The sequence below is a fragment of the Vigna unguiculata genome, chromosome 4 (genome assembly GCF_037176805.1).
Source record: "Vigna unguiculata cultivar grain cowpea cultivar isolate G323 ecotype 2 chromosome 4, ASM3717680v1, whole genome shotgun sequence".
Taxonomy (NCBI): domain Eukaryota; kingdom Viridiplantae; phylum Streptophyta; class Magnoliopsida; order Fabales; family Fabaceae; genus Vigna; species Vigna unguiculata.
Window position 1 is genome coordinate 39,690,126 of NC_140795.1, and position 22,283 is coordinate 39,712,408.

The 22,283-nt window shown below is 29.5% G+C and overlaps 1 pseudogene; it reads right to left on the reverse strand.

Moving 5' to 3' along the window:
* Positions 1-3,177: 3,177 nt before the first annotated feature.
* LOC114181951 (protein BYPASS1-LIKE pseudogene) lies at positions 3,178-5,214 on the reverse strand (annotated as a pseudogene).
* Between the last annotated feature and the right edge of the window lie 17,069 nt (positions 5,215-22,283).

Here is a 22,283-nt window from a genome sequence, read left to right on the forward strand (position 1 = left end):
AAGGAAGACCATAAATATAAACTCAACATTGAATTTTTATGAGTTTCATGGAATCCAGGACAAAATCTTTTGTCCAAAAAAAAAAATACAGAGAATGTTAGGAGATAAATTCTAATTTCCAACAGCCAATACCCTTCGTGTGTCTTCTAAAGAATGAAAAGTAAATTCATAGAACCCTTTGTCAAGTGAAATTGCCTTCCATTGACCCAAATATTTTCGAGTCACGTCAAATTTTTTACAAAGATCTAAATGTGTAATCCTTTACCAAGTGGCATTGTCTTCCATTAACCCATACAAAAATGATTTTTGCACTCCTCCAAACTAACAAGATAAATTTGTTCATAAATCTGCACAAAGATCATATCTCCTTTTATACAAGCCTTTGCGATAAGTGTTTCACACTCAAAGTCTTCATCTCTACCCACCAATAAGAGTTGTAACTACGAAGAGGCACTCCAAGTGAGTCATAATCATCATTACTACAATTAACATAAATTAATTGGTAATTTTTATCCGCTTCCTTTTTTTAAGATTACAACTGAACATACAAGTAAAAAAATTATTTATATAAAAAAATTGTTTGAGTGAAAAGAAGAAAAAATTTGAAAATAAAGCAAGAAATTATCTTTAATTATTAAGCTATGAGCATATGTATTGAAGCAAATGCTTATATAGCAGCCGTAACACTCCTGGGATGTTGCATAATTGATGTGAAGTTATCAGCATGTACTTCTTCCAATTGAGACATTTTAATCATTTTATGAGACATTAAAATTAATCCCATTTGCATCCAACTAAAAAAAAATATGTTATTGACAAATCAACGAGTCCAGATTTTGTATTGGATATTTTGATATTATCCTCGGTTAAGTATTAAAAATACAATATATGGATACTTTAAAAAAAATCATATATTTTAAAATTTTTAAATCTATGCTTATCAATGTATTTTGAAGATAAAAAACAGTACAAGAAAAGTACAAGAAAATTCTGAGAATCCAAATTCTAAACCAACACAAATAAAAAATATTATTTAATATGATTCATCAAGTTAAATGAAAAAAAAAATCAATTGTGAACTTTAATATAATTATTTATAGAATATTTTAATTTTTCAAATATTGTTTTCACATTATCAATCACTTGTGTGCATTAGGCTCTAAATTAAGGAAAACAGGGCTGACGTCAACAAATTACATAAAAATTTAGAAACTAAAGTCGTACAATTGAACAATAAAGACTAAAATTACACAAATATAAAAACTAAAAGGTACCAAATAATTTCATTTTCTCTATAATCTCTTCTCTCCGTGAATAAGTCAAAGTTGTGGAATAACATTACTTCTGATATTATTCTCACTCTTAAACAGTTTTCCTTTGAATTTTTTACAATTAGAACATAGTCTTACTCGTGCATGAAAATTGGAGTTAAAAGAAATCTCTTCACAATGTAAAAAATATAATCACCCATATAAGTTAGATAATCCTTTTAAATCTTTAAAATGGTATTCATTTAATATGAGTATATTTTCAACATAACTCTTATTGTTAGAAAATAAAAACGCATTTGAAAATGCACGTAAAAATTATCTAAACAATAGGTTTTCAGGAAAAGTGTATTTTTTAAATTGCCATAATTTGACTTTTTCTTTTAAACAAATAATACACTAGGATGTTTTTCCTTTCATTATTCTTTGCACTCATTTTCTTAAAAATATTTTTTTTTTAATGAAACAAGTGTATGTTTGACCACTAGAATTGGCCTAATGATAAGAGTATTGAATAATATAATGAAAACCCAAATTTAATCTTTGAAGTCCTTATTTTATCAAAAAAACTTTTATGTAATGTAATGCATAACTGAACACTAAAAAGTGAAGAATTTTTCTAACATCTTTCTTAATTGCATTTGTAAGAGACTAACTTATTGTTTACCAAATTTAACTGTCGTAACGCACTTATTGACCTCTTTATTCAATCACTTGCATATTTTACTGAAAAAACCAAAGCAGAGGATAGAGACCACAACGTTTGGCATAAGAACTGTGATTTTACTTTATTTGAAAGTACAAATCCCGATGCTGCAACAAAAGAATAAATTGACTTGTGATAGAGAAGTCACACCTTTGACCAGATCCAAGAAATAATGTCATAATCTAGCACAGAAAATAAATTCTAGATGATAATTGACTAAGTCAATGTCAAAGCACTTCATGAACTTTGACTGAAAACGCAGTCTCTTAACAGATTCCTCAAACTCAGTCATGTGACAGATTCATCTCTTGCACACCACTACTTAGTTGTGGTCACATCTAAATATAAAAAAGTCCAAACAACACAACTTGAATTATCTGTTAGAATGTTTCTTCATGGATTTTCCATTTTTTTGTAAAGTAAATAGTATATATGGGAATAAACTGGTGAATAGAATCTTTATCAGAACATGTTTTCTCAAGCCAGATAGAGGATGAATTTTGAGGTAATGACAAAATGGTCTTAATAACTTGGTCATTATGAATTCCAAAATCAGAAATTATCTTTCTTATGTGTAAAGATGAGACTAAGTGCAATGGTTTTTTTCTTCATATTCCTTGCATGACACTGGAATACCTTAGTTTTTAGTTTCTCAAGCTTCTTCAGCAATTTGATTGTGATTAACCTTTGAGAAAATGAGAAAATCAATTACCACTATAAGCTCTCTCTGTTTCTCATCAAATTGTAATGTTCACCTCCATTTTGTTAGCCTTTGGTTTCTGGGTTATTAAAGATGTAAAAACGGATTTGGAATGGTTACAGTAATCAATTTCACACATTGATACAGTTAGGAAATAAGGACATTCCTCTTTCTATTAGTGGATTGATAGAGATGCCATCACAATAAATATAAAGGAAGGGAAAGTGTCGGTGAAAAGAGGGTAGCCAAAGGGACCATCACAACTGAGGAGCTAAAGTTAAGCAAATTCAATTTGAAGGAACAAACTCAACACACTTCATTTTATCATCCACAATACTTCAATTCAAATTTCTTGAGAACAATCAAGCTTTGTTGAGGAGAGTCATAACTTTTATGTAAATATGTTATATAATTGCAATGATAGAATGTATTTACATTTTATACAAACTGCTAAAACAAAAAAAGAACACAGAAACCACATGTTTTCAAGTGCATGAGCTATATAAGGAAAATGTATTGAATTAAACATAGGATCAGAATCAGCTATAATGAGGATGCAGCAAAAACACTGAGAAAACTGATTATACAATAAGCCCCATCACAGCACAAAAATAGAAAAGAGTAAAAACCATAGACCACAAAGGTCTACTTCAAATATCCTAAATTCTATACATTTTTTGTGGTTCATAGATACAAGAATCCTCCCCTTTACATACCTTACTAACTAAATGATTCTCTATTCAAATCACCATATCCTCTTACCACTCATTTGTTACCCTCCTAGTCATCTTTTAGTCATTCACAAACTTCACTCTTCTAAGAAAAATCAGACTACGATCTCAAATTGCAGGGTTGAGTCAAGCATCAACAAACAAACAGTGTTTTTTATTTTACTTTTTACCCTCTGCAATGGGTGTCAAGCCCTTCAGTTCTGCTGCGCACAATTCTGTGAAACACTTCCCTCACTTGTCGTTCCATAGGGTCCAATCCATCTTTCAAGGCTTCACAAACCCTTGAAACATCTTGCACACTCTGCCTAACCTCTTCTCCCTTCTTCTCACTCAAAGGAAACTGCAAAGAATCAGCCAACTCATTGATCACTCTTGCACACTTCTCAATCTGGTGAATCTCCTTCAGCAACCCACATGTGTTCTTTCTCTCCCTCTTCTTTGACTCCTCCACGATCCGCTCGTGCAGCGCCACCACCGGAGCCGCCCACAGGAACTGCCTCGGCACAGAGAAATGGAGCCCTAGACCACGATCCTGGCAGGGAATTGCAGCCACAAGTGCCCACATAACAAACACCAGAATACAACTCATTGTGTAAATAGGCAATGCAAGGCCATTGGTGGCAACAATATCATTGGCCTTAGGAGGGGACAAGTTGTTCCCAATGGCTTGGAGCTGCCTAGCAGCAGACCAATTCCTTGACACACTCCAAGAAAGTGACCTGAAATGCCCAAAGGAATTGTGCTGATTATTGCTATGGTGGTGATCTCTTGAACCATTGTTGTTTCTACCAAAGGACCTGTTCCTATGAGCAATGGAACCACTAGAGTTGGATTCCTTATCATCAAGCATTCCAATGGCCAAGTCAACAAGAGCCTTCTTTGCGCGGCGAAATTGGCCCTCACCAATGCTCCTCTTCTGATCCAATGCACAGATAACAATCTCCAACAGCTTCTGCCACTGCCTAATCTGCTCAACCCCATCACGGATTGCGTTGCACACATCAAGGGCCTTCACACTCCTTTCAAAAAACTCACCCACCATGCGATCCAGGGGAGGGTGGTTCGACACCTGGGCCCTGTGGTTGTGAAGAATCACCCTGAACTCCTCTTGGCAAGACAGCAATGAATCCAGTAGCTTCCTAACCCATGAAAGAGAGAGCAATTCCCCGCTTTCAACTGAAGATAGCTCCAGGAACCGCTCAGTCACATGCTTCTGAAACAAATCAAGCTCTTGCTCCATGCTTGAACCCTCCATGGAGTGAACCTGAACCCCACGAAGATTCAGTACAGAACCTTGAAATTCCGCCGTAGTACGCATTCTCACACTCACAGTTTTTTATAGTTTCGTCACGATCCTTGGTACTGCGAGAAATTATGAACAACGGCGACAGATTCAACCACAATTCCAGTTATAGCAACTCCAAAAACCTTTAAGTTGTAGCCAAAATCCCGATCAGACAGTTTTTCATAAGCTTTCTCACCCACACAGGAAGATCACAGACCCAGTTGTCAAATAACAAATTGAATCGAAAAGTATGGCACTTTCTCTCCAAGTTGAAAGCTTTAGTGAGAGACAATGGAATTGAACTCCCCAGGAACGAGAAATTCCACTGCTAAAAGGGGAAAGTGCAGAACTTCAAATTGGGGGAACCCAGAAATTCGAATAGGATTGGGACCCAGTTGGGAAAGAGGGAGTGGATTGAGAATGTGGGAAAAAGTGAGAAACTTGGGAGAGGAATGAGACAACGGATCGAAGGAAGAAGAAAGGAAATTGGATGAGGGTTCTGAACTGAGATGAAAGGGTTATATATTGGGGATAATCGGAATTTGGACCGCGTTTAATGGTGGTTGGAAAATTAAAAAAAAAAAAACGAAAAAGCTAAATAGAAAATGAAAGAAAATGATTTGGTTAAAAGTTATCTCCACAAGGGGAAGTGAAAATTTCATTAACTTTTATTTTTGGTTATTAGCGTAAGTTAAGGTTGTGGGAATGCCGTACACACGTTTGAGACACGGTGCCAATATCTCTCATACGAAGGATTCATCGGTTCAATTCTAAATTCAATTTAATTGATGTTTGATAAAAATAAATTAACACCAAGATATATTTGTTAGAAAATAAAGCAACTAAATTATAATATTATTGTCTTTAAACTTTTAAAAAGGATAAAGAAAAAACTCTAAAAACGAAGGTAGTAATAATAATAAGTATACGAATTTCATAATGATAAATTGTATTACTTTATAATTTTAGTTTCTTTCTTTGGCACACGAATTACCTTATATCTTAATAATTCATTAATACACATAATAATTAAGCTTTTAAAAAATGATAAATTATTCCAAATTGATCACTTTATTCTTGTGGTTAATTTCTAATTAATTTGTTATTAGAAAATGTTTAATAGTTAATTGAATAATATAAAAGGAATACATAATCTATCCTGTTATGAGACATAAAACATAAAACGTCATGGATTGTGTAATCCTTTACTACTATTTCTCCATGCATTCCATCTAATTAGAATGGTCAATTCATATACTTGCAATATTTCTTCATCCAAATTTTCATAAATACAAATAACTACAAGTATAATGAATCTTTACTTACGTTTCTCTTTATTCATTCTATATATTGCATAATGTAATTTAATTCATTTTTTTTTAACTCATGATAAACATCACTATATACTTTAATAGTTGGATTCATATTTCAAGCACATTTACATTTAAAATTGATTTAAATTTTTATTATTTATTTAAACTTATAGCCATTTTAATAATTTTTCTAACTTCAAGAAAATACTAAATAAACTATGTAAAAGCATAAATTATTTAAGCAATAAATAAAAAGCAATATAATATAATAAAGGTTAAGTGTGTTATAATTATATCTATTAATTTTTCTTTCAATTTTACTTCTCATTTTTCATTTGGAAATGCTTGTACTATACTTTAATTTTTTCAATTGGTATGTGATTTTTTATATATAATTTGCAATTAATTATTCAAATTATTAAAATTAAAAAATTTAATTACTTTTCTAACGTGATTTAAATTTTATAAAATAATAACTTCATAATTAATTTGCTAATCTTAATTCATGTTTACTTTTTTCTTTTTCTTTTTCCTCCCTCCCATGTCCTTGACAAATAAACCATAAAAGTTTATATATATATATATATATATATATATATATATATATATATATATATATATATATATTTTAATGATGATGTGAATTGATGTATGTTGAAAAAACAAAGTTCCGATAAGATTCTTTATTTCATAAATGCGTGGTTCAAAAATCGCATTCATTTATTTAACGAAAAAAAGGCAAATGACCCACGCATCATCATTAGGTAACGCCGTAACGGTTTCTCAGTCAATATAATCCCCTCTTATTTCCTTCTTCGTTTTATTTCGATGCACGTTATATTTACATTTTCTTTCAGTTTATATTCTCAATTTCTTTTAGTTTATATTCTCAATTTCTTTTCTGAACGTTATTCACTATTTCTTTATTAGGTTATATATATATATATATATATATATATATATATATATATATATATATATATAATAGAACTTTTATTTTATCTATAGGACTAAAATTATATCCTATTTAAATATCAGAAATCAGTTTCACTCTCATCAAATATAAATATATATATATATATATATATATATTATATTTATCTTTCCTCATTATTTTTAATAATTGACACTATTAAGAAATATAATATATATATATATATAAAGAAAATATACTAAAAAATAATAATTTTATAGAGTATGTTTTTAGTCTTTCAACATATAAAATTAGATTTTGTTCTTGAAAAGGTCATAAAATTCATCATTATACTTTTGTAATGCATGGATACATCTTCATTAAACAATGTTAAATTTTTCTATGGCGATGTTGAGTGAACTCAAAGATGTGACTGACACATTGAATTTAGAAAAAATATTTATGGGTTGTTCATTTTCTTCATAAACCCTTTAAGCTTGTCATTCATGTTGTCCATGACATCCAGCTGCCACCGATGATGGCAATTGTCGGAGTAACCGCTACTGGTGGGCTAGTTGGATGGAGAAGATGAAAGAGAAAGAGGAAAAAACTAATATATATATATATATATATATATATATATATATATATATATATATATATTAAATTATATGTGTTAGTCACACGTCAGTCACTTGTACAGATCTTTTTATCCATTCAATATCGTCGTTACTTATCTCATAAGAAGAAAAAAAAAACTTAATTTTCCTCAATAAAAAAAGATGTATTCCATGCATTATAAAGTATACATATCACTTTTATAGGAACTTTTCGAAAAAGACGAAAATTTTATTTTACATGTGAATCATCATTTCACATGTAAATTTGAAACTGAAAACATATTTGACCTAATTTTAGTTCAACTCTTAAAAAATATAAAAGTCAATATCTTAAAGAAATAAGAATTCACCTATTATATATATATATATATATATATATATATATATATATATATATATATTTCACATACATTATTAATATTAGGTTTAATTATGTCTTTGGTCCCCATTTTGTAGTCAAAATCTCAAAATGGTACCCAAATTTTTAAAAGTCTCAAAATAGTCCCTTTTTTTGTTGAAACGTCTCACGTTTGCCATTTCCGTTAAGTCAAGGTTGACGCCGTTAGAGGGAGTGCCACGTGTCAGTTCCTCGATTTTTTGAATTTTTTATTATTATTATTTTTTTGAATTTTTTTAAAAAAATCAAAAAAATTGCCACGTGTCAAGATGTCATCATGTCACGTGGTAGTGACAGTGACACGTGTCAGTATTATGCCAGGTGTCATTTTCTTAGTCTCAATTTGGTCCCTTTATTTTAATTTGTCTCAATTTAGTCCCAATTTTTGTAAAAATGAGCAATTTTGTCCCTCTTCAAATTGAAACAAAATTTAATTTTGTATAAATGTTATATAACTATTTTTATTAAATTTGATATTTTTATTCAAATTGATATTTTTATTATATATTTCTAACATAGCTAAGTTTATTTAAAATTATGTTTCATATTCAACTTTACTTAAAATTGTTTTCAAATTTTAAATTTATATGTGTTTTATTGTAACATGAACTAGTTAATTTATGAATTTTTTTCTATTAACATTATTTTCTATTAACAACTTTTAAACCATTTTAAATAAAGTTCAATGTAAAATATGAATTAAATGAACTTAATTTGGTTAAAAATATTTACTTGAAATATCAATTTTGATGGAAATATTTGTGTACATTTATATAGAAATTAAATTTGATTTCAATTTGGAGAGAGACATAATTGCTCATTTTTACAATAAAGGGACCAAATTGACACTAAGAAAATGACACGTGGCGTAATACTGACACGTGTCATTGTCACATCACTCTGTCACTGCCACATGGCACGATGACAGCTTGACACGTGGCAATTTTTTGATTTTTTTAAAAAAATTGAAAAAAAAATTCAAAAAAAATTAATAAAAAAATTCAAAAAAACAAAGAACTGACACGTGGCACTCCCTCTATCGGCGTCAACCTTGACTTAACCGAAAAGGCAAACGTGAGACGTTTCAACAAAAAAGGTGACCATTTTGAGACTTTTAAAAATTTGGGTACCATTTTGAGATTTTGACTCCAAATGGGGACTAAAGGCATAATTAAACCTTAATATTATATTGTAAAAATATTAATAGCTAAATATGAAATATTGTATATTTTAAAATTATAATTGTTTTTCTAACTTTTTTCAAAAAGTACTTTATATATATATATATATATATATATATATATATATATATATATATATATATATATATATTACTTTTTACCTCAAATTTTAAATTTTATGAGACTATTAAATATAATAAAACAATTATCCTTCATCCCATTTAACATTTTGAAATATTATAACTAAAAAACAAATAATATAATAAGAGACGAGAAAAAGAAAGTTGAAATTAAAAAAATATATAAAAATGTATATTTTATATTTTACACAAAAAATATTTATACAATTAAGTAAAATAATTATTATCAAAGAAATAAAAATATCAATGTGTTGTTATTTAAGAGAATAAATATATGTCTAATAATGTGAAAATTTAGAAAATGAATTGTTAAGTTTTATAGCGTTTAATAAAATGGTATTCAAATATTTTATTAATAAAAAGTTAAATTATAGACGGGTTCCTCTATTATCGAGTTCATTATCTCATTATTTTTCATTTTTTCTTCGATAAAAAATATTTGAGTTCACAATAAAGATCCTACAACTTTATCTGACCAAAATTGTGAATGGAGTAAGTTTTTTCTCTACCCCTTTCTACAATCAAATATGTCTTCATATGTTGTATATACAAGTAAGATTGAGTCACATGTGGCTCAATTCTACTCAAGTTGATTCTCTTCATGTTGGTGATTCTAGCATTATATACAGATCATTGATCAGAGGTTCTTGTGTGTAGATAGGGTCATGTGTGACAATAAGTTGTTGGATAAGTGTTTAGAAGCTTTAGGAGTATCATACGAGATAATGGAAGATAATTGTTAAAGTTAGTGTTTTAAATTGAATATTGGTTAGTTGGTTCACTTTGATTTTGAGTTCAACATTTAGAATTCTTTTGGGATTGAGTTACCTAAATTGCGTCTGAAATTGTTGAATACGCATTTTGTCAAATTTGTTGTTTAGATGTGGATTTTTGGATGGAATCTATTTTGTGGTATTTTTGGCTGATATGAATGGTTTCAAAATGAATTTTGAGTGTTGGTGATTTTATATGAAGTTGGAGATGAATTATTGATTTGGATGTTATTGTCTAAATGCAAATTTAGGTGTCTACGATATGTAAACTCACTAGACGAGCAAACTCTCATTGAGCGAAAGCCGAACTCAGTAGGGGATGAGGACTCGTTGAATGAGTTTGTTATCGCCAAGCGAATTTTTATGCAATTTGTTTCAATGATGGATTTGTTGAGCTAGTCAATTATTCTAGTCAATTATTCGCTTAACAAGAGTCTTTCCAGGGATGACTCATTGAGCGAGTAAGTAGACTCGTTGATCAAGTAAGTGAATTCTTCAGATGTGGTATGATATAAGTATATTCCTATATTAATGATCTGTGAGAAATTTTTATGTTTGGATATTATATCCTTGAAGAAATGTGAACATGCTTTATAATGGAAGTAATTGTATGATCTTATATATTGCATATTAAGGCATGTGAACATAGTAAATTCCAAGGAGAAATGCTACTATGATTGGTTTATAGTGTATTGATGTTAGAGTTTATAGTGAGACTATATATCTTGACTCTACTAGTAATTGAACTCATATAGAGGAAAATGCTTAGAATGAGAGTTGAAGGAGATCTTCATTAGTAGAGTTGGCATTGAGAGTAAAATATACTAATGGGTGATTTACCTAGTTATACTTGTTAGTATCTGATTTGACCATGTGATGAAGAACCTAGCTAAGGGTCCAATCACAAGGAGCATGACCAAACAAATTCAAGAAGAGTTGGCAACATTTATGCAAGTGAAGTTAAGCTCCTTTTCAATTGGGCCATGATGGGGCATTTCTAGACCTTTAATTCAGGGTCTTGTGGTGTAGGATTTTCTTTGAAGGCCTTGTATTAAGGGTCAAGTAGTGTAGGGTTTTAAAATGAATCTTGCTTAAGTAAGGAGCATCATGTGCGCCTCACTTAAGTAACTCTTTGGTGATTAATTATGTTAGTCCTAGCTTAAGGGTGGAGGACGTTCCATACATGCCACATGGCAAACCCTCAGTGGAGAGTTCTCTTACAAAGGTAGTGCCCATGTGTTTTGTCCTATTGGAGGGGATTTTCATAAAGTAGTTTTCCATGTGCCAACACATAAGTGGTTCGATTTTCATGAGAGTCAGAGTGTCACATGTCAAGCTCTCCTTCACCAAGATAACATTTTTAGAGTTTTGGTGCATGTTAGCATTCTAAGGTTTTGAATCATTTTGGAGATACCTTACACCATATATAGATGTGTCTCCCCCATGTATTCTCACTTTGAAATGTATAATGTTATGCTGCCAAAATTTATTTTGAGCCATAAACTTGTCTCTTAGTCATTGCCACAACATCCCATAAGATCCCTCTAGCCCCCTTTTTTTCTAGAGTTGACCCAATCTCTCTGAGAGCACCATTAATGACCTTCATCCCACCACCATAACCTCCAAACTTGAGAGGAATCTCTTCCTCTTCTATAGCTTCCTCCAACTCACCAGCTTCATAGCTTCATCTTCTAGCTTTGGCCTAACCTAGCTTGAGGAGGAGGCTATCACCATGGGTTGGTGAGGATCCTTGAAAGGGAAGGGTGAGTATAACATATGCAAGGTCTCATTCTAATAAAATACAGTGAATCCTCTATAGGTCGTGTCTAATGCATGATGAGTATGAAAAGAGTTATGAGTGCCTTTATGATTGTGATTCTTATTTGGTGTGAATTTTCATATTTTGAGTAATGTTATGATCTCTTATTATGGTGATAATCTAAAATTCTTAGTATGATTTTTGATGATTTTAGCTTACCATTTTACTTGTGTATATTATGATGTTGTTATCTTCCTGCTATGATTATGTTTATTCACATAAGTAGGTGATAATGCAAGGATTGATAGGGAACAACATTGAAGCCTACTAAGGGTGTGTTCCCTTGTAATGATGGATATGAGGGAGAGTGTGAAGATGAATTTGTGTAGATTTGGGTGGATGGATATTTGTGTTTTTTTGAGTGGATTTAGAGGGTAAAGTGAGTAGATTTGGAGATAATTTTTATGAAAGTTAGTGAAAGATTTGATTGATGTGATAGATAAAATTAATTGTTAAAATAGATATATTTATGAAGTTATTATAATACTCTTGTGTAAAAAGAGATGAATTTTTTAATTGATGTTATTGAAATAATTTCTAAATTAGTAATTTTTAGTCTTAAAAAATAAAATAATTTTTTTAAAAATTGAAAAAAAATTGAATTTAGATTAATGTCAGAAAATAGTAGAAGAAAATGTAAATAACAGTTTCAGATAAATAACTATAAGCTCAATTTTAGTGTGTGTGTGTTATGGATTCGTTTTACAAAAAGTCAAATCACAAATGGATGCCAAATCAAAAAAATATATATATATCCCCTGCGCCCTAATTCCAATTCAAAGTCAAAAATTCAAAAATTTAGTGCACCGCCTAAGCCCTAGCTAGCATACCGCAGAGGACGGTTCTTCATAAGGCACGTTGACGGTGTGAATGGTGATGCTATGAGTAGCTAGGGATTGAAATGAATAATGGTATCAACGAGAGAGATAATTATATGATACTGTGGCCGAAGAGAAGGTGGTGGATTCCGGCAACAAACCCGCAACGCCTCCACCTGCAAACAAACCAAAAAGCATCAAAATGGTACTCTCACTCCGGCGAACAAGGCACGTCCGACCGTCCAGCTTCACCTGCAGACACACAGCTCCTTCGGCAGCCGCCAGCTCTGGCGACTTCAAGCAATTCCTCCACGTCGACGTCCACCTGCACAAAACAACCAAATGCATGAAAAAAAAATAATATAACAATGACACCGGTGTCGTAACCGGTGTCGCTACTTTGAAAACAAGGCACCAGTTACATAACCGGTGCCATCCCTCTCTCTCAAAATCACAACACCGGTGCCATCCATCTACACCGGTGCCATCCCAGTCCCCATCACAACCTTGCAACACCTCGGCACCACTGCAACACCACTCACGACACCACCGCAACACCTCTCATGACCACCACCACACCCCAAATAACCTCATCTTCTTCCCCCTTCCGCACTCAACAATGACACATCATAACTCACCTCTCCCAGATGACCTTCTGCTTCACAAAACCAAACAACCAAAGAAACACTAGTGTTGCAACATTTTAAAATGAGCTATGGAGAAGAATCTGAAGCTCGGGAATCTTGACAGAGGAAGAATATTGGCAGACGAAGTACTGCGTGGGAACAAAGAAACGAGGGCAATATAGTAAAGTGTTCAGTAATACTCACTAATCTTCTGCTTCTATCGTGGATGAAAAAATTTGTGAATCTCTCAAATCAACCCTCGCTTATCGACCCTAATTAGTGCAATGGAACACAATTTAAAAATGAATCCGCGCTCCCTTATTCGGTTTAACAGTGACATTCACTTAAGAGAACAAGCCCTAAAAGAACATTTGGAGACCAACATAATTGTAGATAGATAAGAAAACTATTTTGTACTAGTTAACATATTTTCCTTACCTTTTTGAAAATACTATTTTGATCCATCTCTTACAATGGATCATCATACACAATATATTTATGCATCTTTCTATTATATGTCTATTTTTTATACTTGAATGTAGGAACCTATTTTCTGTATTTAGTGGTGCAACATTTAGGATTGTTGCGTTTTGACATCAAAACAAATTTGTTATAAATAATTTTTTTTGGATCGATTCATAGGTTAATATTAAACTTGTTAAAAATCTATATTAGATAAAGTTGGTTCGATTTATTCTAGCATCTCCTATCAAACATTTTTCTATTTTTATTTCAATATTCTCTGTATAAAAGATAAATGATTTGAAATAAAAAAAAAATTATAATATATAAATAAAAAAATATCATCTTACTAAACTGGTATTATAATTAAAAATTATACTATCTGTCAAAAATTTATTTTCTGAACATATACATAACTAATATTCCAACATAAAATTGATTAAAATGGTGTGATAAAAAATAATTAGCAAAATGTTTTGTACTTGAGGGGCTCATTCATACAGCGCAACAGTCTGAGGAACGAAAATGTTATGAAATGGTGATGGGGTTGTGTGTTCAGAAGTTGGGGAACCGGGGTGCATGCATCACCACGTGGAGAGTGGGTCACGTGGTTAAACGTCACTGTCAGGTGACTCAATCAATAATAGAAGGGAATGGGTCTACGTTGGCTTGGCGCGTGGGAAGGACGACGACTGGGTCTCGCGTGGCATGGGTAGTTTCTAGAAAAGGACAATGATGACGTGTCATGCTCATATTCCTTGCTCACCAAGCCATTAACACATCTCCTTTTTCTCATGCCTATTTCTATTTCTAATATCAAAATTTCCACTCATTACGAGAATAAATTATAAGATAGATTCACTGCAACATTTTATAGTTTAGATCACACTAAATTAAATAACGATTAAATAAATGTGGCCTAAACATATAATAAACAATATTTTTATAAATATTATATAAATATCATGAAAGCCTATGATTATACAACTGTTATTTTATACTATGTGGACAAAACCAGTAAAAATGTGGTCTAAAAATATAAGTAAAGTCTAAAATCAACCTGAAAAATTGTTGTCTATTGTAAGGATTTTAAGCAACGGTTTCAAAAATATTGTCGTACTAAAAACCGTTGTCTATTACCTATAACCACACTCACCTATACCACACCTAAAAAAATGTGGTCTAATCTTTAGACCATGATTTTTATAATTTAGATCATAATTTTATGTTGTTGTCTAAAGTGATTTTTGTTGTAGTGATTGCACTTTTATAGAAGGCTTTAATTAATAAATTTCTAATAATCATATATTTATTAGTCGCATGAAATTGGAAAGAAATATGATATTAAATATTTTCAAACAAAATTTTGTAAATTAAAAAACATAATTGAGAGAAAATATTTTAGTAAAAATAGTTAATCAATTTTTTTCTTCTAAAATTTTAATACCAATAGTTAGTACAAATAAAAGATTAAATGGTTTTTTTTTTCATAAGATTTTGATACTTTAGTGCTGCATGGAAGAATACTTTATGTCTTTGTCTTATTTTTGTTTTGATGTGAACAAAATTGTGTTAATCCAAGACTTTTCTCTTCTTTTTTTTAGTATTGGAAATATGGTTCTTTTGTGAACTAAACCTTTTTTTCTTAGTATATTAATAGTGTTTTCTGATTCATATATTTTCAATATTTTATAATTCCAATTTATTGTATTTACACCATAATTGGTATTATGTGGTCCACAAATTTATTTCTCTATAAACCTAATTTGTCTTCTTCCAATGTTACAAAAAAAAAGTTTTAGGAAATAACTATTAATTGTTTATGGTTTTCTTAATGAACTTTCATTTATCTTAAAAAGATGTTTAATGTGGTATTAACAAAGTATAAATATCTTCTAATAATTTATTCAGATCAATTCCTCAACCAAATACTGGTTTGCAAATCCAATTTTCCCAATTGAAAGGAATTTTATAACAATATTCCAAGCTCAAATATACCATCTAATTAACTCACTTTTCTTAATATTTAGTAAGGTTAATTACAATTTATTAAAAATAAGACATTTCTTTTTATGATTTTATTAAATTATATATAATTCTGTGAAAGAGACTCTGACTTTTTGACTCATAATGATTGACATCTCATCTTCATAATCATTAATTGTTGAGAAAGTGAAAAGAAAACTAAAAAAAGACATTGAAATAAAATAAATAATAATAAACTCACAAATACAATAATTAGATGGTGAAAGAGATTCTAGAAGCGGAGAAGAAAATCTGAACAAAAAATTATTCAGAAAAGACTTGTTTGTTTTATTCTCTTTTGCTTAATAAGAAAATCAACATTGCGATTATTAAGCAATTACACCTTCACGTGTGTGCTTGATTCCTCTTCCTAGGGTTTGAAAATGTTAAACCGAGTTCTTATAATTTGTGTTTTTTTCTCGTAGAATTTATAAATTCACTCTTGGGACTGTGATATAACTCCTATATGAACTCTATAATACACTTGTACGTATTTTCTACAAGTAATAAAATAAAAGCTTAAAAGATTGGCATAAAAATATAACAAACTCATGTGTGGTATATAGCATTTTATACACTTATTAGTGTAATTTTTAATTAAAAATTTGATTTCACTTCAACAAGTCAAGTGAAAGAATCAATTTTGAAAAATCATAATTTTTGTTATCGGAAAAGAGTCTCTCTTAAGCTGAAAAAAGTGATATTTATGGGAATTTGAGTTTAAATTTTCAAGAATTAATTGTGAAATTGTGGAAAAAGACGATACGAGATCCATCTAAAAAACTTTAATGTGTAAATAAGTAAGAATTAGAGAAAAAACAAATAAGAGTTTTTAACCTTTTGAAATATCTTTTATCGACAAATTCGTAATGAATATTAAATTTTAAAGCATACAATATAAAGTAATTGATTTTGATTATAATATTATTAAGAAGTTAAACTGAGTATTAAGAAGTTAAACTAAAATGAAGAAAATAGTTCAATTCTTCGAATTAATGAAATGAAATGTTTTTTATTTTCGTAAATGATAAGGAATAGAAGGATAAAACATAGGGATGACAGCATCTTGTGTTTTACATAACTTATAACCTTTATGCTTTAAAAACTAAATACGTTATATTTTAATTTAAGATTTAATTACCTTTTTAAGTCTATGTTTAATTTTTTTAAAAAAAATATTAAGTTGGTCTTTCAATTTTTTTATGTCTCAATTTAATTCTGATTTTTTAAAGTTTGATACAATTTAGTTTTTTTTTTCATTAAACTTTTTAAAGTGAAACAAAAAAATTTCATCAAAATTAGCATTAAGATTATGTTAATTAAACCAACAAAAGCAAACTATCTTTATTATTAACAATTTCAATTTTGATGAAAAATAATTGATTAATTTTAAAAAATTTAACAAAAATGATCAAATTGCATTGATTTTTTAAAAATTGAAATTAAATTGAGACTAAAAAAAATTAGATGACCAAAAATTAACATTTTTGAATGAAAATATAGACAAAAAAAAAAGTAATAAAACCTTAAGTTAAAAAAATATATATTTTATAGTAGTTTAGTGGAAAACATTAACTCAATCTTTTATTAAACAAAGAAAGTAAATGAAACTGATTAAAGTATGTATGTTATGCAATTAGAGATTTATTTTTTAGTGTGTAAATGAAAAACTATATTGAAAGAGGCAAACCACATTTAAGAGATTTTTATATTTTCGAAGAAATTATCCCTCAATAATTGATTAGAGGATATTTTAATTATAATAACAAGAAAAATAAAGGATTTGATTCCCCAAAAGTTCTATGTGAATATCTAATTATTAGGTAGGTAGTTTATATAGTGATGATGAACCATCAAACATTATCCTCTAAACTAAGCACAAAGCATACGTGTGTGTGATGTAGCTTTGATTAACCATCACACATTTTCCTATGAAAATTTTGAAATCAATTATTTGATTACCTCAATTATTTGAATCAAACATCATACGGCACTGTCATCTTTATCTTCATTCACACACAGAGTTCAGCATCTTTTTAGAGAAACAGTACACACCCATTTTCTGGTGTATAATGAAAACTAAAGAGAAAGGAAAAAGGAAAACAAGAGAATAAAAATATAAGGATAATATTGATGTTGAGAGAGAGAGTGAAAATAAGAGAAAAAGTGTGTGTATTTTGAGAAATTTTCAAATTGCTATGCACATTTTAAAGCAAATTACCAAAGCATGCTGAAGAATGGATAATGTTACTTTATTTGTTTTCATTTTTAAATCCAAGAAAGAACAATTTTTTTTATTAAAAAGTTATGCTTAAAAATGGTTAGATATTCTTTTAATAAATAAAATTCTAAAAAGGCTTAGTTTTAACTTTCTGGAAGAGTTAGACACTAAACTTTGTAAAAAAGAAAATTCTAAAACATGTGCAATAAGATGTCTTTTATACTTTGTTTGAAACATGTCAAACTAGAAGAAGTCAAGAAGAAAATAAACACAAGTCATTTGATTATTCAAAATTTAGTCATTTAGAATCTTCTAAAATATGAAAGAACATATAAAAAAATAGCATGACATAATAATATTTAACTATATTTGTCTTATTTCATATGAAAAGGACAAAAGAGGTGATTTATGTAATTATAAATTATATTATTTTTACTTCTATTATATACACCAACAGGAATACTTGCAATTTAGCATTTGTGTATTTACATCTATATTTATATTTTATATTAAGTGGAAAATTCGTGTATTATTTTTTAATAAAATATTTTGTGATTTTATATTTTATTAAATAAAAAACACTTTAATTTATTTAGGAATAAAATTTATTTTTTACCCAATTCAACAAAAGAAATATATTTTCAATTTTTTATTATTTTCTTTTCATTTTCCTTTCCATAAAATAACTTACAAAATCATATCACATTTTACTTCTTTTCTTCCTTAAATCAAACGTACTTCTAATATAAAATGTCTATAGGGTCGTATACGAGTTTCGAGAAGTGAAAAAATAGAATCTTCAAGAAATATTAAAAACACTTAGCATTGAAAAAGAACTTTAAAAAGAAAATAGATTGACCTTGTTTTTTCTTGAAGCATGTTAAAGAAATGTAATTTATAGTTGTGAATCTATGGCTATGACAGGGTCATATTTGCAAAGAGAAAAAAAAAATATTGATGTTGAATTTCAAAACACCTTTTCCGTAATTATTTATATCTGAACTTTTCAATATTTGGTGCAATAATTGTTTTGGAATTGGACTTGTTAACATGTGAAAGGTAAGGTCAAGTCAAAGTTTTACTTAGCTTAGTCCAATTGCAACTTACAAAAAGAGTTCTTCTGAAAAGACAATATTGACCTCTTCACATGCAACAGTGTTAGTTTTCTTTTTCTCTTCATTCAGTGGTGAAATACCAAAGTAGTCATTGTCTTCATTTATTAGGGTTATCACAGAACCATGTCTTTCACTTTGTTGGGACCCTATTCTATAAGAAAATTCCCAAATGGAGGTTTAAAATATTAATGGATCATATAATTTTCTTTAGTTCTTTAAAAAGACTCATTCAACTATTTTTTAAACAGAATATTAGAAATATCAAAACAAAAAATCACAGAAATCAGTTTTACAAGAATAAAAAGTTGAAGCATTAATAGTCGGATGTTTTTTTTTTCCCTATTAAACTATAGTTTTGCAAAAATAACACTCTCGTTACGCTTCTTGACAATTATACTCTTACTTTTTAACCTAATATTTGATTAATTTACATAAATACATTGTAATAAAGTATAAAACAAATATCATTTAACCATTTGATTTAGATCAATAAAATTTATTGCACTCTTAGATTTTACAAAACAACCTTAAGTTGACATTTGTCCCTGTTGACCCAATACTTATCTGTAGATAAAATTTTCTACATATAAATTAAGAAAAATGTCTTTCAATATAATTTATTAAAGTGGTCTCACTCTCGGTAAATATACCAAATGAATAGTAAGATAATGGTTGAATTTGAATATGAGAATATTACTTATTATAGGACAAATTGAAGACTTTAATAGTACATATAATCATGGGATGGAGGCAGTAATAAATCTTCATATACTTATTTGTGCCATTTCTTTATAAAAAAAATTAGATCGTCGAAACAGATAATCCGGTTTGATCTGACTCGATTTATTATGGGTAATTTGGTCTGATCTGACTTGACCCAATTTAATCTGGTTCACTTTTAACAAGTCAAAAAAATTTGAACTCGGCCCGACCATCACAGGCTGACAGGTTAAACGAGTTGGCTCACGAGTTTACTTAATTAAAAAAATATAATTTTTTTTTAATTTTTTTCGATCAAAATCAAAATCTAATTCTAATTAAAATATAAATAAACTTTAATACAATCCAAATACAAACCAAAAAAATAAAAAAATAAAAAATGTTTATGTGTTGACTAAAAAAAAAAACTTAACATAACTCAAATGTAAAGCTTAATTTAATAAAAAAATACGTGTGTAACTCTTTTATCTGCGGATTAGTGAGCCAACCCGACTCACTACAAGTTCAATACAGATAAAAAATCAATCTGTATTAAAATTTATAAAAAGTTTTAACCCAACTTAATTCAAATTCTTAACCGCTTAGAACCTCAAAACTGTTCTATGACTCGCTGAAGTTAAATCAAGTGATCATATTCTAGCTCTAATAAAAATCAAGAAATTTTGGTTGAAAAGTTAATGTATGAATTACCAACAAAAACAGTAATTACATGGTGATTTTCAAAATTGTGCATCATCACACACACACTCCAGTCCAAAATAGTTAAAGTCGGTGGTAATTCAGATGTCGGGTTAGTCTTTTTGTTTAATGCATTTTCTTGGCGAAAGATAAAGTGGGGGTCGGTGCTTGGATAAGATTTTCTGAAGTCTACAGTGTAGACTTTCCAATAGGGTCATGATAGGTCGTTAATTGGATAACATTTTCGTTTTGGTACTTCTCTCCAAAAAATCATCATATAACCCTAATCTGATATAGATTCTATTAATCTTTCGTATGACAAATAATTAAGTGTTAATAATCTTTTCTTGTCAAATTAAAAACTTCATGTGTTACAATGAGATTGATTGAAAGCATAAACATGGATGGGAACAACTAGCCATCCCTGTAGTTCCCCAACAAGAGAGCATGGCTCAGTTTTATCATCCTTATGGCAGCAAGCTCCTTGACCATGACCTATCAGAGATTCCGCCGTTTAAACACTCAACTTGGGACCACATAGGGTTTTAAATTTCTAGATCTTTTTTTCTGACATATTACATATCCCTTTTATTTTTCTTCATAGTATTGTCTCTTATATTTATATAGTACCATGGCTTTACACATAGGTCGAAATTTATGCTGTGTTCATCTAGAGATGAGTGATGGAGAGAGAGTGGGTGTATAGATTTGAGTTAATTTAAGAGTAAAATTTGTGTTGTTTTTTTAAAGGATTTAAAAGTGATAGTGAGTAAATTTAGAAGTAATTTTTGTAAAAGTTTGAGAAAGATTTGATTGATGTGATAGATTAAAAAATATGTTTTAGTAGAAGTAATAATCAAATTACCATTTAGCCCTTAGTTAAATTAGTTTTGTAAATTAATTTCTTAATTTTTTTAAACACAACAAATGAAACTAAAAAAAATTAATAAAAAGAAATATATATATATATATATATATATATATATATATATATATATATATATATATATATATATATATATATATATATATATATATCAAACATTAGCAAACCAAGCAGTGCCGGAAGGGAGGAAGAGCGGATCTGAAAACGCCGTATCCGATCCACACACTGGTATCCAATCCACCCAAATGGTATCCGATCCAGCCTAATCGTATTCGATCCAACCTCAGCACGTATCCGATCCAGCCTTAACACGTATCCGATCCACAATCTAGCGTATCCGATCCCGCACAATGGGATCGAATCCTTCACACATGGGATCTGGTTTTCTCCGCGACATGGTTGCAACAAGGCACGTGAGAGAGAGATGACAGGGGTAAATATGTAATACCCCAACCCAAACCCACCAAATCTTCGCATATAACTCGCGATTACAAATGTGATGGAATGGTGGCATACTCGCTCTGCCATCTGCACACATACCCTCCAACGAACATCACATAATTCCTTATTTCTTTCCTCGCAAAGTTTCTCTCCTTAAAAAGAACACAACATTAGTCTTGGAGTCGAGTTCTTACCTTTATTTTCTGCATTTTGATCGAAGATTTAGTCGGAAGTCAGTTACTGATGACAATTTTGATCGAAGATTTAGTTCAAATTCAATTATTTGATGAATTTTTTTAACTATATTTTGTTAAGTAAATTTGACGTTTTAAATGCATTTTTCAATTAACATCGAAGTGAAAATGAGTTCAACAATATAAATAATTTAAATAGTATCATAAAACGCGTTTAAAACGTTAAATAAATTTATAAAAATGTGGTAAAA